Below are 27,320 nucleotides of genomic sequence, written 5' to 3'. Positions count from 1 at the left end.
TAAGCCAAAAAACAGCAACAACAAAAATACCTGCACTGAAACTTGATTTTGTGTCATTAGCTTCTTAAAAAAAACATTGCTATGAAGCCACATTTTTCTTTCTTTTTGTCCAGTGACCAGCTTGGCTGCAGTGGTCTGCCAGCTTTTGTTTTGTGTTGACTGCATTTATTATTCATCTTTACATCAGTCTGTATTTTAATATGAATAATGGAAGAGGTATCAGAGGATGAGGAGGGATGTGAGAGGGGGGGCGCCACACAGCATGTGTCCTTGGGTCCACTACTGCACTCCTCAGAGCGGGGGGTGGGGGGGGGGGGGTATGAGGAGAGCTGTTGGACTCACTCAGTGTGTAGGTGTGTCTGGTGCAGGGTTCTGACTCGATGTCCTGCTCCTTCCACATCTCATCCTACATGCTTTCTTTACTGCATTTCTTAGGGAATTATATTAATGTTCATGAATCAAAATCCTCTTGTCAGTCATATGCATCAAACTCAGGGAATTAGTCTTGTTTGCATACTTTTTAATAAAATAATGTGTTTTTATTTTTAAACAGTCGATTTGTAAAATTTGGAAATAAGCTAGGCCTCGCAAAAGGAAAGAATAATAAAACAATTATTGAAACGCAACAAATATATCAAACAACCTTTGATATGCTGTTGGGTAAATTGTTTCTCTTATTGCACACCCAACATGAGCCAGCATACAATAAATAGTATTCTATGAGTCCAACAGCAACAACATTTTTGTTTTATATAAAAAACTTTTTTAATGTATATGTATTTGTATATATCTTTAATTCTTTTAAATACAGATGTAAGATAAATCAACAGCCAAAGTGAAATTTTATTTTCCTTTGTCATTTTTGCCTGGTTTGTGGATGACGTGTGGGTCAGAAATCTATCAAAGTTTGTTCAAAGAAAGTATTTTACTTTTTTGACCAATGGATGACTGTCCAACAGATTTCTATAATATGTTTTCTGATGTACCAAGATTTCTCTGGCATGTCTGGCATGTTAATTAGAGCAATGCAACATGTTTGTGCGTTAGCTGCTTGAAAGGAATGATTACAGAAATGCAAAGCAGCAAGATGGCCTGCTATTAGTTATTTATTTATTTATTTTTTGTCCACTGTCTAGTTTTGATGGTCAGAGAGAAGACAATCTATATTCTGTAGCTCATGATCAGAAGAGGGCACTATTTGTTGTTAAAGTGCATTGTCTGTCTTTCATTGTCTTTGTTTTTCGATGTATTTCCTTTGCTTTACCCCAATCTTTGTACTAATCTTCCAAGTATTAACAAGTGTTATATGCAACAGAGTGGAGCAAATGAAGTGGAAGAATAAACTTAGTTACAATTTGTAGTGCGTAACTTCAGATTTTTGATTTGTTCAGTAAAATGTTTCTGAATAGGCTTTTATAAAGGTGCTAAAAAGTAGTGACAGTACAAATCTTTGTATATTGTCATTAAAACACTTCTGCTTCACCTTTTCCCTCTGTTCTTTGTTTGATGGGGAAGAGAGGCCCTTTGATTATTTGTCCTCCCCAACAGGGGATAATGATGGCAGGCCTAACTGAGCACTGTGTCCTCTATAGGCAGGTCAGAGGAGCTCCCATCGCCCCCTGGTGCGCCTACCCCCTGCCTCTGTTCTTCCTGCCTCCTTTCCTGTTGCCATCGTGGCCTGCCATGTTAGTGCAGGCTCCTGCTGCTCAGCCCTCTCCTTCAATAAATCTTCATATGTGTTGGGAGAGAAGGTGGTGTGCGCAGACAACAGTAACCACCGGTACTCTCCATCAAAGGGTTATCTGGCTTTCACAGGCGCACTGACAGACTGCTCTCTGTCATGGAGCTGAGGCCAAGTGCCATGTCTCTGATGGGAGGAGGCTCACTTTGGAGACAGAAAAGAGGTCCATTTATACAGACTGAAGAAAAGTCTTCAAAAAGTTAAAACATCAAGAGATAAAAGGAAAAATATCTAAACTAAGAAAGGGGACAAGGGGTGAAAAATTTTGGAAGATGAGTTGAGACCCTGGGGACATGAATCTTCGTTCCAAGTTTGAGATTTTAATCCTGTTTTTTTCTGCATTTTGTCTGATTTGTAATTGAAACTAAAATAATGATCTCATTTGGTTGTAAGAGTATTTCACAAGCACATTGAATGGGTTGGAAAATAAAACAAAATAAATCTGTCAGCAGGGAGTACCATCAAGAATTACCAGCTCCGAATTTTGCAACTTAGAAAAAAAAAGATAATGTGAATAAACTTTTTTGTTTATGTCACCCATCATTCTGAAATACTTCCTATTCTTTGCCCCTCCGCTCGCTGTCTTCCTCCAGTGTGATGAAAGGTTGCTGGCTCTCAGTCTTGCTTTATCCACCGTTCGTCTTTTTCTGCTATCAATCAAATTCAGATTCTCTGGGGAAACATTTGACCATTTCTTTCTGACACTTTTCTATATTTAATTGTAGAGCATGTTTGTGTATTTGGTTTGTGTGTTTGACTTATGTGTCTGACTGCTCGGATTCAAGAGAAACAATGCATGCAGGTTCTTTTGCACGTTGTACTCTGTTGTGTGTGTGGTGCAAGGTGAGGGTGTTTGGAGTGCTGTTGTTTTTTTAAGAGCAAAGGAAATGAAATTCAACACCGAATGAATTATAGAGTGTGCATTGTTACCCCGTCCGCATTGTTCAGAGTGTATGAGAGAATAGAATTCATGTGTGAAAGGTGCAGCAATAAAAACACAAAACGCAGTGTGTTGCAGACTTACAGCCACATAGGATATGTATTTCCTATGGTTGGCTTGCAGGTTTGATGCCTTTGAAATCCAAAATTTCTCTCCTTTCACTCTTAAGAAAAACACATCTACCAGCAAGAGGGAACCTTTGCTGTTTTACCAACTTCTTTTTTTTTTGCAGAGAAAGCAAAACTGTGAGGAGTAACAGCCTGATTCCAGTTTTTGTACAGATGTCTCATGAAGCTTTCAGAGTCATATTGGCATTGTCCTCCAGCTTCCATTGCATGCATCTCGTTTTACTGCGAGGGGCTAACTGGTGACACCAGAAAATCACTGCAAATTACTGCTGTTGCATTGCTTTGTTGAGTAAAATGATTATCTTTCATCAGATGTGCTAGTAGAATGTTTTTCTAGGAATTACTCATCAAAGGAAGAATGAGAATTTGACTGCTGTATTTTCCCTTTAGAAGAGGAAAAAAAAGTATACTGTAATTTTGAGAAATAATTTGCTTTGTTATTGACATGAAATGCACCTTCTGAGAAGCTTGTCTCCGTCAGTTACACAGACCGAGCCTTGTTGTGTTTAATCTTTATATTTTAATTTGATTTGACACCAGTTTTGCAAATAGAGGCGAAGCTATAAATACCTGTATTCTGATCAGTGTTTTCATTGTTTTGTATTTCCTTAACAGTATTTTATTTTTCAATGATTTTTCAGCATTTCTTCCTATCTTTTTATTTTATTTTCTACATGCTCTGAATGCCCTTTCTTTTTCACTTTCTGTCTGTGGATCTCCTTTCAGTCATAGCCATCCAGTTTCTGTACTTATTTATTTAATGTTTTTTTTTTCAATTTGGCTGGGTGATGGTGATGATGGTGGGGTGCAGGTTGTATATAGAGGTGGTGTCAGGAGGGGTGATCATAAATATTAGGAGCTGCAGGGAGACAAAGAGGCTAAAATGGAAAGGCTTGGCTGGACGAGGGGACCTGGCCATGTCATGTACCTCAGTCATTTTTCTTGTGCGCTTAGAACTCAGTCAGGGGTTTAATTGGAATCCAGACTTCAAAGAAACCCTCAGCCCATCCAGCAATCCCCTCCCCAACTCAACTCCACCCCTTCTTCTCTAACTCCCCTGGCTGGATCTCTACACATCCACTGCACATGCCCTCAGACCGTGACCACAACAATATCAGAGCGAGCATCACAATGCAGGACTTCTGCTGAAATGTGCTTTGCTCTTACTTGCACAAAATGTTTAGGTGTAGAGGGGTTGTCCTGCAAAGCAGAAATTACACATTTATCAATAAAAATGTTTGCGATTGATCATGTACAGACTACAAATGAATGATTTATAAATTGAAAATAAATATTTTTTTAATATATTGCTTGGAGGCAATGTGTAAAGGCACAACATCTATAGCCAATGTACATAGCTAATGCTATAAATCTAAAGCTTAGTCCTTTTAAAGTCCTGTTTACAGGCAAATTTGTTCAATTTCCTGATATTGTGAGTCTGGTATTTAACTTATCATTTGTTTGAATCAGATATTTTGCTGCCCAAAAGGAGTCTGTGGATACAACTCAGCTCTTGTTTGAAATCTGAACATACCTATGTACCAAAATGTTATTATTATTCGTTATTTCGTTGTAACACATCTCCCCACTCAAACATTAACAGATCAAGCAATCGTACTTTAATTTTCTCACATTTGCTGTGTTATTTGACACTATCAAATGACTTTGTGTGCTGAGTTATTTCCACTCTGAATTGCCAGGTATTAGCCATAATTGGGTGAATTAGAAAATGTGCTATTTATGGCTCGGAATAGAAGTGAGAAAAGTTAACTTAATAAAAAGCAAAGCCTGAAGAAAATGGGTGGAAGAAAATGAATGTTGCACAGTATAATTAATACTGCAGAAGCTGGAGCTGATGGGTAGTAATATATGCACTCTGTAATTAAGGCTTCTGACTGCTCTGTTGGAGCTTCAGTGGGTCCTGTTCACAAAGAGCTGAAGACTCTACCTGTAAGATAATTTGCTTCAGTGCTATAATTATTATCACAGATAGAGGACATTTTTTCCAGACCTCTAATGAATCACTTTTTTTTGTTACACCTGGCAAAAGGTGTTAATGACTCCTTGTCTTTCTGATTTCTTCATTTGAATTATGAAATAGCTATATAATTTATAATATAGTTAAGGGAGTGAATGTGAAATGGCAAAAAAAAGATTCAATTTCAAATATTCAAATTTTTTAAAGAACTGAGCAAAAGGGAATATAAAGGAGGTAACTGAAACTTTGGAGATCTAGATTTTTAATAAAGCTTACGGGGTCAGCTAATATTATAAAAGCAGGGATTTTTTTTCTTCTTTTTGAGTTGATGAGACACCAGCTATAAATAAGGTATTTTTTTCATCCAAGATTCTTTCTAATATTTGCTGGAAAGGATTTTATTCTTTTCATGTTGAGCCGATTTTCCATTAAAAGCTTAATTTATTCTTGTGTTTCTGTGTTTCAGCATTCAGCTGATGGTTTTTTTTTACATGCAATTATTCAATTCCTTAAATTATATGTTGTAATTTTAAACTTTGACTTGTCAAAGTTTTATTATTTTGCATGAATATCTGGTCAGGTGCAAATAAAATAATGTAAAGTAAGTCACTAAAGTAAAGTATGTAAAGTAAAATACTGTGAGAAGTCATTTCAGATGTGCAGCTCAAAAACATGCATAACTGATGAGAGCTGTTTTCATAGTATATTTTAAAAATACATCTGCTCATAGAACAGAGTTTGTGATCAAGTTAATCACCAACTAAAGGTTACTTGTGAGTTGTGTTTTTTCTCCCCTTTAGGTAAACATTGCTACAATTCTACCAAAGTGTTTTCTTTGTTTCCTATCATCTTTCCTGTTTCTACAGAAACCTTGAGTCTAAAAGGTGCATTCAGTAGTTTAAGATATCCCACAATAAAGTAAGAAAACATACAAAAACAAGAGCAAATGGCAAACAGACAGCTTCAGTGGGAGAAATTGGTGCTAAATCACAGAAATCTCAATCAAGCATGATTTGACTTGAAAGAACTAATGTGTCTCTACAAATTCGGCATCAGTGACGTTCGAGGAAGGCCTCTGCGGCACGAGAGGAAATTCATGATTCATATTCTGTGGCACCAGACTGACTCACATTCAAGCTCATCAAATTAATTCATGTCTGCTTCCAGTGGAGCTACAGAAGTGTGTGACACAATAGAACTGTTTAGGGAAAATTGTGTATATGAGGTGAGGATTTTTTCTGAGGCAGATGGAGGTCAGGGGTGCTGTGGGGTGTACATGGAGAGGTGGTAGTTAGGGGAGAGACAGCTTTTATGGTAATTGCATCTCAGCATCCCTTTATCAGTTGGCTCAGTGGTTGGTCTAATTTGGTAGTGCGGGTTGTTGTGTGTTGCACTCTGGCAGGCCATGCTATTGTCATATCCAGTGGAGCACGAGGCTCTGCTACACGTTCATTGCTGGTTTTTATTGAGTTTGGAGAGGAGGTGAAGGTTGGGTTAAATGGATGCACGTGCCAAGAAAATGCTGAACATTTGGTCAAACTGATGTCCTTGCATGGGATTAGGATAATGTCTAGTCTAGTCAATGTCTTTGTTATTGGTGGCCACATTATTTTAGCTCATGCTACACTACATGTGCAGCTGTCAGTTATTGTGCACTCTACAAAAGGATTTATATTATTGTTTTGACCCTCAAAGATGACATTGGGTTTACATTTAATGCAACGTAAACCCATGCATGCACTTTTTTCTTACAAATCTAATCATAGAAAAAATAAAATACTATTTTCTTTTAAGTAATGAGTAATGAATCACATTCATTAATGTTATTATATTCAAGAAAGAATCAAATCTGTTTTTGGAAGAGTTTACTGGTAGGTTTTTTTTTTGTTTTGTTTTTTTTTGCTGGTACAAGTATGAGCTGTCTGGCTATATTAAAAAAATGACAAATATTATTTATTTTTTTACATTTACACATTCACATTTGTTAATTAGGCTAATACATCTGTGTTGATTTACAATCTTTGAGTGAAATCAGACCAGGATGTACCCCACCTTTGCCCAACAGTAGCTGGGATAAGCTCCAGCAACCATATGACCACAAAAGGGATTCAGTGGGTTTATAAAGATGGATGGACGGATGGATGGATTGATGGATGGATAGATGGATTTAATCAGTCTGCCAATCTTGTAGTGTTCACTTCAGATGATACAATGTTTATATAAATTTGCAGAAAACAACATCTTGGTTCTCAGGAGCAATTATCCATCCTCCTGATCATCAGCATCAAGACAAATGAGCTAACTATACATTTTCTATGAGTGGATGACGAGCTTTACTAAAATCTTACTTTAATAACTTTATTATCAGAGCTGAGGGTTCCAGAAAAAGTCTACGTCAAGTCAAATAATGAGAATCTAAAGAGCAAGGATACTACATGACTTTAACTTTCCTAGAAATTCACCTTAATATAAACATAATCGGTTCCAGAATCTCATTGATCAAAGATACCTGACATGGGTATTCATCATCTCATTGGTGAGTAGGGGCGGGCATTGCTACGGTGGATGTGTTAATAAACCCATTTCACTGTATCGTCAAGTAAACACACGATAAAAGTAAATGTTGTAGGAGAACATTCATTTATAAAGACAAATTAGCTTTTTTTAAGTAAGAGCAGCTTGGATTTAAAGACAATAAAATGTAAAAAAATTAAAATGAAAAGCAAAAAAAAAACATTTTAAAATTTTAAATGGCAGTTCTACAAAAGAACAACCCAGACCCAATGAAAGTAAACGTTTTAAACGTTTCAGAACAAAAGCCTTATCTGCCTGTGGTTTTTAACAAATAACCTTGCAGTGCATCAGTGTCAACTTACTAAAGCTGAAAAAAAGGGCTGCAGATATTTCTGGTATTGAAAATCAACAACTGTACAATGAGTCATAAAGAAACACCAACAAATAAATAAGTTTATCTGAAAAACAATGATAAAAACCAAAGACAAAAAAGCAGTACACAAACTCCTGTTAGGTTGAAGGTCAGAGAATAAAAAAGGCTTTAAAGTTGTGTTTTGAAGGAAGACACAGAAGGGGCTTGTTTTACATAATGTACTAAAATGGTCCACAGTTTTGGTGCAGGTGGTAAAAACACGAGCTTACTGCTTGTTAAAGGGCAGCAGAAATTTCTGTCTTAACATTCAGAGGCCCAAGTCCTCAGCTCACCATATCATGAGCTACAGAAAGAACTGTTGAACAACTTGATTCCTACATAGTCATACAAAAACCAAAACAAACTTGGTAGTCCATCCATCAAAAAAAGTAAGGTAAAAGCCAAAAAGAATCTAATAGTTTTGTTCATATTTTGAAGAAGCAGAGGCAGTTGCATCATGGAAACAAGATAATGAAATCTAAGCAGGAAAAAAAGAGAGCAATAAGGTAAAAAAGAAAAAGAAAAACCCAGCTGGTATTATTTGACAGGGAACGCCAAATATTTTGCAAATCTTAACTAGATCAGGCTAAAATGGTTTCCATTTGCAAATCTCTTTTTGACAGCAAGCTTGGAATGACAAGTTGAAATTGATCAGCCTTGGCAAAATAAAGGGCGCAAGAACTTTAGCGCCTTTAATGATTTTTGTGGTCTAAACCAAGAACATCTCCTCTCTGCACACACACACACACACACAAATGCATCTCCGCTCACAAAGTGTTGATAGCTAACTGTACTGCAGAGGGACAGAGAGTAAATGAAACACAGTCACACTTCTCACCTTGCAGCGCAGACGGAGAAAAGTGAGCGTCTCCACTAAACAGCCTCACCTGCCTCTTGCCCCTGGTGTAAACATCGTGGCCTGCTGCTCTGTCATTGTAGGAGTAAATTCACACACCACATATATGTGTTTATTTATAGGTCTCTAAGCCTCTTGTTTGGGCACATTCCACGTAAATGCTGTCTTAAATGTCAGAGGGAATATTCCACAGCACAACGTCTTCAAATCATAAATCTTTCCAGATCACACATACGTGGTATTTAAAAGAAAAAAATGACTAGAATGCCAGCATCATAGTGAAATTATATTTGTTTGTCCTTTTCCTGGTGTGTTTTAAAGGGTATGGCATTACAGCCAGTGCAGAAAATCACCTGCTAGCTTTTTTTTAAAAGGCAAACTATTGCACACACTCATTTATCACATTTAATAGCGGAATTGTCAATATAAAAACCCTGTCTCATTACAGGTGGTGGAACTTTACATACTGATTCATGTCCTGAGAGATGAGTCACTCATATAATGACCAGCCAGGAAGCTGCTTACCCAGTGCTTTTTTTTTTTATTGTTTTGGAGCAAGACAGACTTTGTTTCCAGTGTTTCACTTTACTTATTGCTCATCTTGAACTGCCTGCTACTGTAATGTTAAAAAAATAAAGCAAATTGAAGCATTTAACATAAAAAACACTTCTTCCTCCAATTAAACTTAATAAACTTATTCCAAACTTGTATAATAATGTGCCTACATGTTAAAAAAAACATTCAAATGTCTTCTGAATACTTCTCTACATTAAAGAAAAGCACCATGAAGTCTCTCAAAGGAGTGACAGCATCTAGATGCCACTGTTGATGTTCTTCTTTTCATTCTTTAATTCTTCTCCTCAAACAACGGTTTCACCAAACTAAAACACAAGTACAAACCTTTATCTTCTAAACCCATTTTGTCCATTTCGGCGTCATGAGGCTGCCAGAGCCTATCCCGGCGACTCGTGGACATAGGTAGGGAACTTCCTGGACAGGTGGCCAGTCTGACGCGAGGGCACAAATCACACACCCAATCACATTTACACCTAGGGACAATTTTAGAGTAACAAATTAACCAAAGAAGCATGTTTTTAGACGGTGGATGTTAGCAGGTGTCCCCAGAGAAAACCCACAAATGCACTGGAGCTCCCCCAGCCGGGACTTGAACCAGGGCCCTCCTTGCTGTTAGGCAAGAGTGCTAACCAAGCTGCGCCAAAAGTTCAAACAAAATCACAAAAGATTTTAGAGTGTAGCACAGTGCATATGTGAAAAAGAAAAACACATTCAGAAGTTTTCTGTAGTAGGATCTAGATTTTTAAATTGTTAAGAATATCAAATCAATTTAATTTTATTTAGATACATTTTGCATTTCAATTTTGCATTTCAAATTGCTTGACAAGAACCCATCAGTAAAATAAACCCCCAATGTAAACACACCATGTAAGTTTTGTTACTATTTTTATATTAAAAGAACAGCTAAAATGCCTTAAACCCTTAAATTGTGGTAGTTTTTTTTGCTTTTTATTCATTTCTTTCAATATTGCATTAATTCTAATTTTGTGTGAACTCAAGGTGAGACCTAACTTCTCAAAACTATTTCTGTAATGATCTATGGTTCAGATTCTTGGGCTTCCATTTCTGAGGTGGGTGTGGCTCAGAGGGTCTTACAGGAACCCACCACATCCACAATTCCATGTAAGATGCTTTGAGGAGAAATGTCTCCTAATACTGGGCTGTTTGATGTTTTTCTTGCCATTGGTCACTAAAAAGAGACGATTTCCTGTTTTATTCTGCAAATTTTGTGTTATTCCTGTTGTCTGTAACTTGTACTTTTTGTCAGCCTCACATGTGTTGCTCAGTACCACACATGCTCCTTTTTTGACAAGATTTTCCCCCCAGTACGTAGATCTACTCCCAGTTACTTATGGTCATTTGCCAGATCCTGTTGATGTTGGTTATTTTAGTAGTTTCATTTGGGTTTCTTTAAATTTCTGTTAAGAGGCTGTCTCATCTTTTTTTTTAATTATTGTTTTTTAATTGGAATCATGAAACATTTGACTTGTATCAAACACTCAAGTCAAAAAAATGACTTTAGAGGTGTTAATAAACAGGCAGAACTAATTTCTGAAAGACACAAATTGAGATTAAACAGACAACCCAAGAAAAAAGACATTTTAATAATGAAATCTAATGTGTTTCTTTTTTTGGTCAAATTTATTGTGATTTCATGTCATAGCCTAAATAAATCAGAAAAACTTTTGGAGTGTCTTTTTATTGACAGTAAATAATGATTTTGAGACTAATTAAATGTAGCAAATAAAAAACAAAAACAAAACACAATAAACATGAATTATAATGGTTTGTGCTGCCTTCAATAAATAAAAAAAGTAGACATTAGAAGCGCTAAGTGTTATTCATCTTTATTATTTCTACCTTTTAACCCCAGCCTCTTTTGCTATGACAGTATTATCCCAGAAAATCTCCTTCATGTTCCCTGCTGAAACCACAGGCTGAGAAAACGCTGCTCCTCCTGCGGTTCTGTGTAGTAAAAACCTGCATGTTTCAAGCCTCTACCAAGAGGATTAGGCCTGCCAGGGGAGAGAAGCAGAGAAAAGGCCTGTTGTCTTAACGTGGGAGTGATCCTCTTTGCTGGTGGCTGTTGTGTGTGGGCTTTTCCACCTTCTGAAGCTGCACTTCACATTAGCCTAAATTACCTATGCTATACAAGCACTCTTCTTAGCGTTTGGAAGTCCTGGAGCTTTTATAGCACAAGCGGTACCTCTGAAGTCAATTTGAGGTTTTTTCATTTTACTTGAACGTCTTTGTACGTTGGATCTTATAAGAAACTGTTTTGTAGTTAATCAAATCTCAGGGATGGTGCATCTTCTCAAGAATTGTGTCATGAGTTTTGGATGAAAACGGAGAAAAACAAACAAACACTGACCGACCTACCAGTGTTAAAACCAGCCCTTCCACTGCAAGGGTCCCTGGTTCCATAAAAGCCTTAATTGGTCTGTAAAGTGTTACACTAATCACATGTGGAGAGCCTGGAAATCTTTAAACACCCAGTATGTGGTATTCCTCTCTACCCTCTGATATGCCTTTTCCATCTATGTCACGCTAAGACAGAACATGCTTATTTCAAAGAAATCCAATTTGGGAACCGTTTCTTCTCTCAGTGCTGTTGTTGTCTTTTTCTTTTAGAAGTTACAGAACAGAGTTTACAATTTTAGTTTTCAAATTGGCCCAGAATTGGTCTGCTTATATCTTGTACTGCCAGCACAAGTTTCACATGGTGAGACATGGTCTCATTGTTACCATCTGGTTTGAAGTGTATTGTTGTGAAAATTGAAAGTTAATTTTAGCAGGGCGCAGCAGGAAAGACTGAGTCATTCAAAGGCTGAAAAATAGGATGAAAAAATTAGCTGCAGAAAAAAAACGGTCTGGGTTCAGGTCAATCTGGGTTTTTTTCCACCTTCCTCCGCCCACTCACCCACTTAATCATTCGTTCTGCAGAGATGGACTTCAAAGTAGTAATGAGGACATAAAGCTAAGCTGACAATTTTTCATTTGATTGTAAAAGTAACATATATGGTGCGTCAAACAATGTTCTATTAAAATTTTCAATTTAAATTGGACAAAATATGCTTTTAAATGTAAATACTGCTGAATTTTAATCAGACACACTAAATGATTTTTTTTCAAACTTTTTTTTTAAAGTAGTTTAATAAAATCCAATTTCAAAGGGGGAAAAGTACGGAGCCCGTGTCCTGACATTAAGATATAAAAATATATCTTGTTCCCACAGATTAATATCTTGTTCCCACAGGTTATTATGTCGTTCGCACGAAATACTATTCCGTTCCCACAAGATACTATTCCGTTCCCTCAAAATACTATTCCGTTCCCTCGAAATGATTAACTCGTGCGAACGCAATAATTATGTCGTTCGAACGCAATAATTAATCCGTTCGAACGCAATAATTATTCACGTCATAAGTCATTCACGCGGATATGCTCTTTGTACGCCGGCAAAAGCCGCTTTCAGCGGTAACTTCCGTGTCTCTGTGCCCATATTCGTTCAAAAATGGAACATGAAAAACAAAAATGATCACTTTATTACCGTCTCAATGAATATAAGAAAAATATCAAAAGATTTATGATAACTAGGCTGCTTTGTCATACGATAGCTCCTGCTAGGCTACCACTAGCTCCGCCGCAGAGCTCTTTGATGTATGCCGGCATTTGGGCAACTGGCTGGTCTGTTGTCAGACAGCTGATATTGTAGTTTAGGGTCGAATAGGAATAATAATATTCAGGACTTGTCTTTTACTAACTTTAGCAGTCAGTATCTTTACATTCGAAGGCTATTAGGCTACATGCTAACTGACTAGCCGATCATTTCCTGTTATTAATTTACGTCATAGATTTACAGCAGATACCTTCACATTTCTGCCTGTGTGTGTCTCATTACATTGCATTGAAGACACGGAGGATGTTTAGAGAACAGATTTATTTATTTCAAAAAGCACAGAAGAATCCATCGTATTCACGTTCATTCACATGATGATGATGATCTGGTACGCCCTCAGTCATCTTGCTGCAAAAGCCGCTTCCTGCCGCTACTTCCGTGTCTCTGTGTGCATTCAATAGGGGTAAAAATAAAAGCAAGAATGGCCGATCTGTTATTTTCTCGACGAAAATCTGAAAAATATCATATTAAGCTGGATGCTTCGCCTAAAGCACTTACCTTTAGCTTGTAGCATAACAACAATAGCAGTACGTCCCGTTTCCCAGCGTGCTTTGCTGCTAATCACTGGCCAATCACCGTGTCCCTGTGACCAAGGTCTAACAACAAGACCAATGATTGGCCAGAAATTGGTAGCAAAGCACGCTGGGAAACGGGACGTACTGCTATTGTTGTTATGCTACAAGCTAAAGGTAAGTGCTTTAGGCGAAGCATCCAGCTTAATATGATATTTTTCAGATTTTCATCGAGAAAATAACAGATCGACCATTCTTGCTTTTATTTTTACCCCTATTGAATGCTCACAGAGACACGGAAGTAGCGGCAGGAAGCGGCTTTTGCAGCAAGATGACTGAGGGCGTACCAGATCATCATAATGTGAATGAACGTGAATACGATGGATGCTTCTGTGCTTTTTAAAATAAATAAATCTGTTCTCTAAACATCCTCCGTGTCTTCAATGCAATGTAATGAGACACACACAGACAGAAATGTGAAGGTATCTGCTGAAAATCTATGACGTAAATTAATAACAGGAAATGATCGGCTAGTCAGTTAGCATGTAGCCTAATAGCCTTCGAATGTAAAGATACTGACTGCTAAAGTTAATAAAAGACAAGTCCTGAATATTATTATTCCTATTCGACCCTAAACTACAATATCAGCTGTCTGACAACAGACCAGCCAGTTGCCCAAATGCCGGCATACATGATCAGACAGAGAGCTCTGCGGCGGAGCTAGCCTAGCAGCTGCTATCGTTTGACAAAGCAGCCTAGTTATCATAAATCTTTTGATATTTTTCTTATATTTATTGAGACGGTAATAAAGTGATCATTTTTGTTTTTCATGTTCCATTTTTGAACGAATATGGGTCACAGAGACACGGAAGTTACCGCTGAAAGCGGCTTTTGCCGGCGTACAAAGAGCATATCCGCGTGAATGACTTATGACGTGAATAATTATTGCATTCGAACGAATTAATTATTGCGTTCGAACGACATAATTATTGCGTTCGCACGAGTTAATCATTTCGAGGGAACGGAATAGTATCTTGTGGGAACGGAATAGTATTTCGTGCGAACGACATAATAACCTGTGGGAACAAGATATTAATCTGTGGGAACAAGATATATTTTTTTATCTTAATGTCAGGACACGGGCTCCGTAGAAAAGTAATTTTCTTGGAAAAAAAACATTTTCTTATGCCATTATTAAAACTGCAACCAACAGTTTTTAGAGTCGGTGAGTGGGGGGCAAAGATGAGACTGGCAACAATAGTTAAGAGGGTCTATTGCTTGACTCTTATGCTACGTCCACACCAGGCACGTGACATGCAATTGAGGACATACCAAAAACACACTCTTTTCTTTTACGATGTGTCAACGCGAGAGTTTTGAATGCAGAAGACTTACAAAGAATTCTCATTCATTGGAAGCGGTTGGCTTAACATGCATTGCTGAGGGTTATGTGAACGTAGCTTTAGAATTGTATTGACATCTTTCAGTTGACGCTAACAGTGGATTCTTAGTTGAGAAACTGCAACAAAACTATTTCACAAGGGAAAATGCTTGATTTCTTATGTTTGTATTATATTTTCATGTTTGCCAAGTGCAGTCTTCCACATGTTTTCACCACTAAAGTAGAAGTGGTAAAGTTGACGTCTCCATGAAAAGATTGACATCATTTGGAATGCTTGTAATTGCGAGACTGAAACAGCGCTCGAATGTTTTTAATCATGACGTTTGACGTTTTTCTTTTGATGTTGGTGAAGTGGTGTCCAGTTCTGTTATTGCACCTGTGAAAGCTGATAAGGTGAGTGTAGATACATGCTGATAAGAGTGGTTTTATCACAGCACGGCGGAGATACCAGCGATGGCTGCACGCACCCAGAGGGTACAGGTGCTCATTACGCATCCTATATGAAGACGGCATTTGCTCCAAGACACCCAGTCTGGAAAATGAAGCTTGAACGCTCACTCTAAACTGATTTCCCTGATGAGTTTGCTTTTAACTTTGTTTCCTCTCACTGTCACACGGCATCTGGGCTTTCCTCAATGATACAAAATTATGAAAACCGTGCAGGAAACGTTTGAGCTGCAGTTGTGAAATGAGACATCTGATGTCCAGCATTAGTAGGATGGAAAAATGCTTTTAAATCCACTTTCTTACTGATTATTTTTCTCATACTGCTTTACTTTGCTCTGTGTTCCCTACTTTCTGCAGCCTTTTTAGAAAGATCAGACAAATGTGAAACACCCAGTGGGAGCTAAAACACAAGCACGGTTTCACTCTGAGTCTTCTCATCTTGTTGTCTCTTCTGGTCAATTGTGTTGTACAACTAATGATGGATATAAGATGAAGCCTATTATACAAATATTTTGTACTTGCAAGACATTATTCGCTTTCTTAGTTGTTTTCTATAAAACTCCTGAAATCTTATTACTGTCATGGCAACAGCTGGAAAAAATCCCAACATTTGACCTAAATAAAAGTAACGGTTTTGGAATTAAATGCATGGTTTTGCAATGTAAATGGAGCCGGTTTTCTCCCAAATAAAAACATATAAAAGTATGAGTTGGGAAAAAACATGAGATCAACACTGTTACTACAAATGCCTACCATCAAAAAGAGATTGCTGCTCATGTCATTTACAATAGCTTATCCATTTATGGCTGGAGTTTCAACAGATAATTTCTGTAAAGCTGATATGGTATTTTTTCCTCCGATTTTGGTGGGCCAATGTTTAATTGATTGGTCATCACAGACCATGGTGCAATTTTTTAAACAAACTGAGAAAAACAGGCTGTATAAGGGAACAACAAAGATTGCTACAGAAGATGGATGACAAAAATAAAAAATAATAAATACAAAAATGTAAAGGAGAACAGGGCTGATTAGCACTGGTCTCTGATAAACAAAGCAACATTGAACAAATTAAAAAGAAACAAAGTGAAAGAACATGTGAAACACAGGCATGAGCTGACATTCAAGAAGTGAATACTAGGAAAACTTATGTCAACTGAAAGGATGACAAAACTAGCAGCTGGAGTGGTCATTAAACTGAGGCCAAGTGTGAGCAATTAACAAGAACGAGGTTGACGAGTCAAATAACAAATGCAACCAAATCAAAAAACCCGAACAGCACTGAAAAGTCAATACATTTATGTTGATGAACAGGTTGTAATTATGTTGTTATGATAAAGTCTGAATCAATACGGTGTATTCAATTTTAGACAATATTTAAGCACTTGCATTCAAGGCATACCAAGCATTTTATTTGTTTTAATGTTTTGAATCTGCTTTCAGTTTATGTTATTTTACATTAGCTTGTTTAGAAGAATTTCTCAATATTTTCTTTAAATTTTCTGTATTTTATCAATGTTACAATTCCTAAAAAAATCTAGTTACAATAGAATGCATTTGTCCTAAATAAAGCCACATTGTTCTTTATATTTTACGTTTTTAATCGGATGGACTTTCTGCAGTCCTTTGCTTCCACATACCCTTCTTGGAATGCAAATGTCCAAGCTTTACAAAATTTGTACAAATTCTGGGAATGCTAATTGTGAATTAAAAGAGAATAACATTTGAAGTGTTCCCTAAATACAGAGAAAAGCTCTTTTTCATGAAATATTTTTGCGTGAGCTGGGTTCTCTACTGCTTTAATCCTTGTGCTATCCTAAGCACTTTAACATTGGGAGTTGGGTCATCTAGACCCACTAGAAAGTGCGCTGAACCTTTTTTCTTCAATGATTTGTGATCTTCACTGGTGTCCACGGATTACATGAAATCTTTCCACCTTTATCCACCTTTGTCATGGTAGGGCGAACACTCAATGTAAGGGTGGGGTCATCTAAGATAGCACAAGGGTTACACCACTCCTTAACAAACACACCTCAATCAGTTCAAATAGATCTTTTGACTTGAACAATCTATAAATAAGATACAGATTAAGACTTTGCCTAGTGAGTGTTCTATATTGCATATATAAAACATGCTTTTTTTCATATCCTAATCTCTCTTGCTGCACATTTATTGAATCCTAGCATTTACAAAAATGCTCCTAAACCTGTAGAAAGTGGGGAATATTGTCTTCCTTCCCATTTTTCCTCTTTTATTTGAACCTCATGTGAGTCAAATTTTAATGTTACAAGAATTTAGCTACACTTTTTTTACAGTGTCTAATGTAATTCCTTTTACCTGGTTTGAGCACAAACAAACATTCAAGCGTAAGCAGTTTTTGGATATGAACCAGCGCGGGCTCTGGATGTCATGAAATTGTATGTATCACCTACAGAATTCCCTTATCGTAAAGCATTCTCCTGCAGAGCTGTGGCTTGCTGTTCTCTAGTGACACAGCAAAGCCTTACATGTGACACCCCCCTGTTGCTCCCAGTGGACTCTATTACTACCATCTCACCTCCATCTAGTCCAGGTCTGTGGCCATTATGACACCTGAGGAGAAAGGCAGGGAATGGAAAAGACAGAGAGCAGTCACACTTTGAGCAACACAAGCCTGACAGGAAAGGAGAACAAAGACTGTTTCGAAGCAGCATACTACATGACCTTTTATTCTTAAAAGCGGAACCATAGAATAGAATTATTGTCTCAGGCTTCTAATATTCTTTATTTTTTGTGTTTTTGTTTTTTTTAAGATGGATATTTGCCCAGTGGATATTTGCCATTTGCCATTTTGAAGCAGGTTTTACAAGGTTGCAAATCCTATTTCTTCTTTTCACTTCCTCAATTTTTGTTTGATACATTCACCCATGTTAGGGATGGGTTAAGCGTATTTCACCCAAAATGTCTGTAAAGGTTTAGCTTCTTTTGCTAAATGGAAAAAAATAATTAATTAGAAAAACATACAGTCTTAACATAAAAATGTCAAAGTAAGGAAAAAAAAAGATTTTTGAAGGATTCTGGGTTGACTTGGTAACTAAATATGTTTTGCTTTTTATTTATTTTTAAATGATTTTAGAGTGAAGAATCATCAAAGTGTGGAAAACACTCCAACCTAGCTTCTGATTCTCTAAAAGCCTTTCATAGGTTGAGTGATTGATGTGTAAAGAGGAAAAGAAATTATACAGCAGAGAGAAAAAAGGTAAAAAAAAATACTTGACAGGATTACTGGCTTCATACCTTTAAGAAACTGAAAAAAGACCTATAATTTACACAGATTTGCACAAGAAAAACTAGTTTGCAATTCATACTTTAAAGTAAAAGTTTTTTTTCTTCCACAAACTATAGCCATATAAAAATTGCAGAGGGCTGTATTTGAATCATAAGTCAAGTTGGACTTGTGATGAACATAGAATTTTCCAGCATCAGTCAAGTTTCAAACATTACTGTTGTCTTTATTCATATACAGGATGACAGAGAAATCCTTCAGTCACTTTTCTATCTCAACACATCATCACAAATAAATACGTTTTTTTAATGTAATTGGAGTTTAAACTCTTTTTAAAAGTTACTAAATGTTCCTCGTGATAAACTAGAGTTAAGGGATACTGATGGTTGTTTTTTAATTTTTAATTTTATGTGCATTGTAAGCCTAAATTCAAGTATTTCTTGTCTTTTTTGTGGTCATTCTCCCCCAAATCCACTTAAAAGAACTTATTTTGATTTAGCATGCATCATGAAAAACACATTCTAAAGCCCTGATGTGAGATAATCTCTGACTGCACTGTGCCAAGCAGTGGATGCAGTTCATTTTCCCAGATAGAATCCCAACTGTAAATTTGTTTGTTCTCACTGCCTAAGATAAAACTAACTAAATTAACCTACCCTATTTGTAACACATACTGTAATTTTTGTTTTTGTCAACAAAATAGTGTGTGTTCTTTATCAATAACTTTGCTTAACTGAATATACTGTGAAACAAATTTATGTGAAGCTTTGAAAGAGCTTTTGTTTTAAAACATTTGTTTGTTTTTTGTGAAGAGGTAGGCATGATTTTGACTAAAAAATACCCAAAAGAACAGTTGTTGAAAGGATTTGTTTGTTTGAGAGGGTTACCAAGGGAATAAAATCAATTACCTAAAGCTTTTGTATGCACGTAATAAAGTTTTGTACCCAGGCATTCACTTTTTACATTTTGGCATCTCATTTTATTCCATGGTGCTTCAAAGACTGACACAGTACTATAATTTTAATTTTATATTGCATTTTAAGCTTTTGGAAGGGGGTAGGGTTATAGAAAAGAGGATGTGATGGGTTAGATGCTGCATGCTGATTTATGGGAAGGCCAGAGAGCAAAGCCCTGAAGCAGCAAATGCTGTGCTTCAAATAGAGATTGCTGATGGCCTTTGGTGTGACCGGTGACCCAAGATGAGGCACTTTGTGATTTATGTTTCACATATACCCTCATCTCCTTTGCTCTACAGTGGTCTTGGGCAGTATAAAACATATAGAGCTTCCTGAGGAGCCTTGGTCTCGGCTTCCACCTACTTCAGAACAGAGACTAGCCCGGCCTGAAAAGCAGTAGAAAGGTAAAGCAAACATCTCTGATGGTTAAGGTTTGCCACAGACGTAATGGGTAACAGTTGCAGGTCAACATATCTCTTATACTTCTTAAGTTCATCAGCTGCAAAATGCAAACCTGTGGTTTTGTAATGTAACTAGTTTTGTTCTCAACTTCTAAAGAAGAATTTACAGATGTGTAGAACTGTTAGATTTTTTTTTAAATGTAAGACAAATAATACTTTTCCTGTAAACCTATGCACGATAAATAGGTCAAGGCCTCACAAATGTCTGGGGTTGAGGATGGCTAACAAGGAAACGTCTTCACAGTTGACTGGATTTGATACTAGGAGGAAATTCTGCAGAATCAGTTTTACAACGTCATCTGTCCAAAATCAGGTCTGCATGAACATGTGCAAAACAGTTTAATAGATCAGATTGTTTTTGTGCCAGAGCAGAAGAAAGACTATATTATGCAATTAGTGTTTTGTCCATTACCTGCATTTCCCATGGCTTGAGATCTTTTAATTTAAATAATTCTCTGTGCAACTGAAATTGGACAAAGAAAATATTGCACAGCTTTGGCGAGTTGAGTTGTCTTCTGTCCGTCTTTATGCAGCAGAGGAGTTTTTAAAGAACGGATGAGGCTGGTGCAGAAGCAAAGGACTGGAGGAACATACCCAACACTTTCTTTTTGCTATGAGTCTGCATTCGCCCACAGTTGGGGTCCTGCAAGTGGCCCAGGACAGAAAGCCATTTCCAGCCAGTGAAAGGTGATAATGAGCCAGTATAGAAAGTGTCATTCACCTTGAGGCTCTCTTTGTAACACATGAGGGTTATATGTTGGTTGGTTTTGGTGGTATAATTGGACAGGCAATATGTGGAGGAGAAAATGACAGCATTGCTCATTATTCTCCACCAACAGTCAGATGTAACCTCTCCAGTTCTGATTAGTCCCTGTTGATTTGTGTGAAGATACTGTGTTTAACTTTCAAAATTATAAAATTAAGTAGAAATTAATTGATAATTTTATTAAAATGAGCTTCTAAAGAATTAACGTTGAAGACATTTTACAGATTACAGAAATGTTTGTGGTTAGATGCAACAAGTATTGCATGTTTGTATATGAGTTCATTTCTACAGGCCAGACCCTTGGGACTTCAGTCCATGTCCTTTTCTGATGCCTCACTGTAGCTTCTTCAGAACCACATATTAGATTAGCTAGAAAATCCTGTCTTAAAGCCACTTCGCTCCACACACTCACCACTAATGAGAGGTGGTGACTATCAGCTTCAAAATAAGCCACTCAACACCACCAGAAGGGTAGCCTTAGTAATAAAGAGAATACTGATGTTACAGACAATTCTGACTCGTTACGAGAAGTATATTATCGCTTTGGCTGCAGTGTCCATGTGGTGTTCATTTTTGCTGTAACAAGAAAGACAGTAAATGCACCAGCTCAACCTGCAGGACAGGAGGGGTGTGACACAGAAACCTTTTCTCTTCTTGATACCTTCACAGAGAAGTTTTAGTTTGGCGCACATGTTATGCTAGTGTAACAAGAGACAACAGTAGCATAACTGTGTAGGAAAAGAACCAATCACAGCAAGATTAAATGAAAAGCTCAATTTTTAAATCTGAATTTCCTCAGATATAAACGGGGCCTAATTTTAAAAGCTGAGTAAAGCAGGTAGAAATTAGCATATTTAAAAATTAATCAAAAGTTGTATATATTGAGTACAAATTTGTCAAAAAGAATGTGCTCATTTGCCCAAATTTCAAAATCGATGTCAGACACTACAGGGGTGCCACAGCAGTCCTGGAGACATTTAATTGCAAAAATCGCAAAATTACACAACTGCACGGGACATGACTCACATAAATAGATATGACAAAACAATATATTTATTTCACAATAACATGGACCTTTTATGGATAAATGAGTGCAGGGTGTGGTAGGAGAAAAAAATTGCATTTATGCACAGGTGACCACAGGCTGGTATAAAAACATGCACTTTTTTTTTCTTTGCATCTTCATATTTTTGAATTTGGATGTATGCCATGTTCTATGTAATCTGAGCACAATTTTTTATTGAGGCTCTTGGTCTTTGGTGGAATGAGGAAGACACAACACAATTTAACATCTACATCAGAGTGGAACTCCAACTGTAATAGGAAGTAAAAGCTGCAGGATGCAGGGCAAAACTGCAGAGTAGTTTTTGCGTGCTCATTTTTTTAATAGTTCATTATCACAGACCTCTATGTCTACTGATCCCTTGTGAGTTCATTGTCACCAGTTGGCTCCAAATTCTGCACAGAATAAAAAAAGAATAAGCTAGTCAAAAGCATTTCTGATTCTTTGATGTTAATAGGGTCTCAGAATTTTTTAACATGGAACACAGATGCCAATATTAACCCCAGCTGAGAAAAAGCTTTTGTCACTATGACAAATGGCATCTACGGGGTTATTTAGTTTGGTGGCTGTTTGTTCTTTAGAAAGAAAAGGAGCTGGAGTGAGACACATCTATTAGTTTCCATAATATTTGTCAACTCTGCGTATGTTTCTGTGACGGATCCAACCATTACATGGTAATGTAAACTAATTTAGTTTAATGTATTTACTCACAATCAACACAGCCCTAGTTTACTATATATTTTTAAAGCAATGTCGTGCATACATATAAGATTATAATCTGTAGACATTTTCTTTGTTTGTTATCTGAACATGCTCTTCTTCAGGAAGCAAAAGTTGTGGCTAAATAAGCAGCTGGCTGAAATGATGAAGGCAGCTTGTGAGGCCTTACATGTGCCAGTCTCAAGTGAGAGGTAAATTTATTCTAATATTGTTTTGTTTTTCATTCGTTTTTTTATTTTTATTTTCTTTATCTCTTTAGATTCCAGGTGCTTTGATATCTAAACCCTTTTGTGTCTCTTGACAAACAACTTGTCATTTAATCTTTAGTTATAGTTGAAGACCCGCTCCGATAAAATTGTTTTTGGGTGTTTTCTGCATTTTCTTGTGGCATTTTTCATATGATGAAGGACGTATATGTGAAAAAACTAAGTTTAAAATCTGATGCTTTTACTTTTGGATGATTAGATCCATGTAAGTCTTTGTTTTCCTCGTCTGACCTGGCATCTGGCTAAAAAGTGTACGACTGAATGGCTCCAGTATTGTTCGCTATTTTTGTTGCACCTATAATGTTAAGCTAGGGTTGTGAGGCGCTAGCGGGAGAGAGTGTACACAAAGGTGTGATGATGGGACGCTACTTCCATGCCAACAGTTTTGCCCAAAACTCAGTCAGGAGTTTCTAATGAGCTACTGCGGCTCTGCAGAAACTGTACAAGAAAACTACAGTTTTTTTTTTTAATTTGGGCTAAAAAGGACCATCATAATTAAAAGATCACTGGGGACACTTTTTTAAAAGATCAAAAGATTGTTGGAGTGGGACTATAAACACTCTTTACTTTTCTTGCCTTTCTAATTGGTCTCTAACAATTTCCACGCTTTTATTTTAAATCCAATTTAATCATAAATGTAAAAAAGAAAGCCAAGATGGACATGTGATAGTTTGGTAGTTGGATGAATAATTTACAACTTTAGTAAAATAAAATTCATAGCTCTTAAGTAGCAGGTTGCAACAACTTAACAAAAAAACAAACAACACTGGTGCAGGGCTAAAAATGTCCAAAACATGGTCATACACTTATTTTCAAGTAAATAAAAAAATGAATACAATGAAGTACAAGTCTTTATTGTGATGCTCCACACTATCAACTTTGAAAGTCCAAGATGAAAACTCAGCTGGAAAACTTCCCAATGCAGTCACAATATTAAATATTAAATATTAAAATTTCCTCCCAAGAGTGGCTTTTTTTTTCTCTGTAATTGTTGTAATTAGAAGGAGTTATAATCACGTTTGCGTAAAACACTCTTCTAAGTATGTAACAATCAGTCTTGTCCTTTTTAGCCAACTACCTCAACTCTCACAGACCTCTCAAGCTGTCACTTATCTTAGTTCTATACACTGTCAACAATGGCATTCATTGGCAGACCATTTGATTCATCTGCTCTCATTCACTATTTGTTCTAACATCTTGTGGCGTTATTTGAGCAGCTTATAATGAGTTCTGAGAAATTAAAGGTTGTATTGTTTGGCTGCCATGGCCATCCTTGATCAGGATGCCAATTATGAAGGGTAATTTTCCTACTCTCTCCTTTTCTTCTGTGTATTTCCAACAATAGGAGGTTTCTGCAGGGAGGATCGAGTTGACGCATGGTGACAGATTCTTTTATAAATCGCTTCCCCCAATAATATTTCACAGCAATGATGTCGCTTTCTGCATCTTCATGAATCCTACCCCCATTTTCTACTTTTATGTGGGGGTAAAAAACAAAATACTGCTTTTTTGATTTAATTGAGAATGTCACCAGAGGTTTTTCATTTTTATATTACACAAATAACTGTTGTGACAGAAGGGAACAAAGTCTATCTTTATTGGTAAAGATGTAGTCAGACAAGTTTGCTCTAACTGCTGCAAGTCTAAAAATAAGTAAATAAATCTCAGATACTTTGAGGCAGATGGGGGGAATCTTTGCCTTTTTTCATAAACAATGTGTGAGGGGGTTTTTGCAAGTGAAATCCTTGAAGATTTACAGCTTGATTTGCACTTTGAGCTTTTTAATAAAGCAAGCTGGAATGCATTGGACATAGACAAAAGCAGAGTGAGTAGGATCTTCAAAATAATAAGAGTTGTTTGATTATATTCAGTGCATCTTACTCACCTCCTTATTTAATGCCATCTTGGATATGTAAAAACATTCACATTTACATCTTACACTTTGCATTTTTATTCAAAACATATTGCCAATATTAAACATTCTACAATTAGTATGTGGTCAAATGTAACATTTCCAATAATTAGAGCTTTAAGTTCCCCTGCATATAATGGCTCTTATAGTCTGGAGGGTAAGAGGGTTTTTGACTGCTGGTTGTGCAGTGACCTGTGCACATCAAGCCTTTCCCTGTTTATTGGGTTGTCTTCGTTCCACACTAATGGCCATGGGGGCTGAGTCCAGGCTTCACCTGACCACTGCTCACCAAGCTGGCTCTCTGGATCCGACAGGCGGAACAGAAATCACATTAACCTAACTCAAACCAAAAGGGAAAAAAAGCCTGTGTACTCCAGTGCAATATTCTAAACAAAAACAAGAGAGCCTCTCTGTTTTCCCCCTTCATCAGCAGCATGTGTCAGTTTAGTTCATTGTTGTTTATTCTTGTTTCACGAAGGCCGTCTGCCACCCACACCTCCTTCTAGAGGGCGGCCAGGAAGCACTTTGCGAGAACATTGGCGTTGTGCAGACCTATATATTTTGTAATAGATGGACAATAATCCACATAGTATTTGAGTAATATTATATTCTAATTTCTTTAATTTTGTTGGGCGTTTTTAATAGGTCAAGAGATCAGAGGATTTTCATGATTATATAAAAAAATCTAGGTTACTGTTTTGTGGAAAATAACAGGCTGCCTTTGGGTTTAAGCACAAAAACTGAAAGTGAATTAAAGCTAAATTAGTTATTAAAGCTTTTATTCTGCCTGCTTGGTTTTTTTTAAGACAGGATTTGATTTTTTAAAGGTGAGTCTCTGTCTCCCATCTTTTATCTGAGTGTACAGCTCTGTGTCCAAAAGGCATCTAGACTCATTTCTTTTGTACCCTTTGTGCTGCACCTCATCATAAACTCCCCCACAATGACAAATCTGTGGAGAATAAATGGACAATATTTCATCGCTGATGTTCACTGCCCACTCCCTGTTCAGTTGAAAAGACCAAAACAAAGGCATTTTATTGTTTTAATTTAATGTGTTCTTACTTGTATGTTATTTTTTTCTTTTTCTTGTAACAGATACCCATTTCTGTGTTTTAGCCACTGCACCACTGAGAGGATGCTTTCTCCAAACAGGCCTTTGTCCTGCTTTAATAGGCCCGGCACTCCTTTGAGGCCTTCATCTGTCTCAGGCCACTGTTGCTTCACTGCCTCTCCAGTTAGGGTTGCAGCTTTTTGCCCATTAGTCCTGTCTTTATATCACACCATACCTTTTGGTTATCCCTCTGCTACCTCACCCCCATCTCCTTCCTTACCTCAGGCTTTGCCTTCTTTGCTTTTTGTCTCCCAGCCTGCAATATTTTATCAGTTATAATATGCAAGCTTTGACTGTAACCCCCCCCCCCCCCCCCATCCCCATTGCCCTTTAAGATCTGGCCTTGTCTTGTTAATCTGTATGATACAATGTTTCAGTTTTATGTCACAGTTCATCAATATTTTATACGGTTTATATCTGGCCACTAGGTAGACATTCATTTTTCAGGTTTGAGTGTAAATATGTATGTATGTCCTCGCAATTTCTGTAAAAAAATTAATGTCATGCAAATCCAAGTGGTTTCGTTGACTAGTTTAACTTTAGTCACCAGTTCAGCCATTTTTGGGGGAACTTTTCAGAGTAATGGCAATACAGCCTATAAATGGATGACTTTAATATGATGACGATAATGATAATATTTTATTTTCAGACACTAAAGGAAAGACAACATAAAAAGAAAGAAATATCCACAAAGCAATGAAAAGAAGGAAAAGCCTTATAAATGATCACCCCCCCCCCCCCCGCTCTTGACCAAATTTTTTACTACACCTGATGCACCCACTATCTGTTATAGTCCTGTTCTCTCTCTAATGAGGACACATTCAGTTTCAGATATAAACACACACATATAAATACACATATAGACACATACTTGGAAACATCTGACAGACATTTGTATGTAATATAAAAAAACAAAGTAAAAACTAGAAAGTTTGTAAAATTCATTGGAACAGATAACAAAATGGAATAGTAAGATCTAGGTTTTTTACAAAAAGAAGCTTCATTTAAAAACTGCAGAATTGTCAGAAGTATAAACCTTTTCCATAAAAGAAGAAATACATATTTTTTTCTTTTCTGTCTTGGACAATTTAAATAGTTTTGAGACTTTATGCTGTTTGAATTGTTTAAGTTGTGTTGTGTAATTGATGAAAACTGGTCACAGAGTGAGAAATAATATGTTTTTTGTCAGTCATATAGCAGTGGTATGGACCCCAATTTTATAGGAAAAGCTAAAACAAAGTACTTTTTGGTCAATTTAAGTTTTTCATCATAATAAATCAGTATTAAGTGTTTTGTTTTTATGATACCTTCAATTATTATATTTTTGATATAAAAACCACATAGCAAGTCTCGAGTTTGGTGCATCAATAAGTCATAAGTATAAGTTAGAAAACTACGATTTTATTTTTTTTAAAATAGCAAAAGTGTACAGAATTTAAGGTTTTATATTGTATAAATGTTGATAAAGATTCCTTTCTCAGAACATAAAAGTGGAGTTGAAACAGTGGACATCCGTCAACATCTAACAATCTTCCCAGATACTGTTTTTTCCCTATAAAGATCTGTCATTAAGTTACTAAACTGATTGCAATTTGATGTCTAAATTTGGCGCTGCATT

At 36.7% G+C, this 27,320-nt stretch overlaps 1 protein-coding gene and 1 long non-coding RNA gene across 2 annotated transcripts in view; one reads left to right on the top strand and one right to left on the bottom strand.

The window, feature by feature from the left end:
- zfhx3b (zinc finger homeobox 3b) overlaps positions 1-27,320 on the top strand; it is a 271,937-nt gene that overhangs the window by 8,625 nt on the left and 235,992 nt on the right. The gene's annotated exons all lie outside the window — the stretch shown is intronic.
- Positions 13,071-13,437, bottom strand: LOC144991202 (uncharacterized). The gene is made up of 2 exons (XR_013655162.1): positions 13,323-13,437; positions 13,071-13,208 (listed from the first exon to the last, which is right to left on the bottom strand). It is a non-coding gene; the product is annotated as an uncharacterized LOC144991202 (long non-coding RNA).

This window comes from Oryzias latipes, chromosome 3 (assembly GCF_053564925.1).
Source record: "Oryzias latipes strain Hd-rR chromosome 3, Olatipes_Hd-rR_3.1".
Taxonomy (NCBI): domain Eukaryota; kingdom Metazoa; phylum Chordata; class Actinopteri; order Beloniformes; family Adrianichthyidae; genus Oryzias; species Oryzias latipes.
The sequence above is the reverse complement of the archived record's forward strand: the minus strand, read 5'-3'. Positions and strand labels throughout refer to the sequence as shown.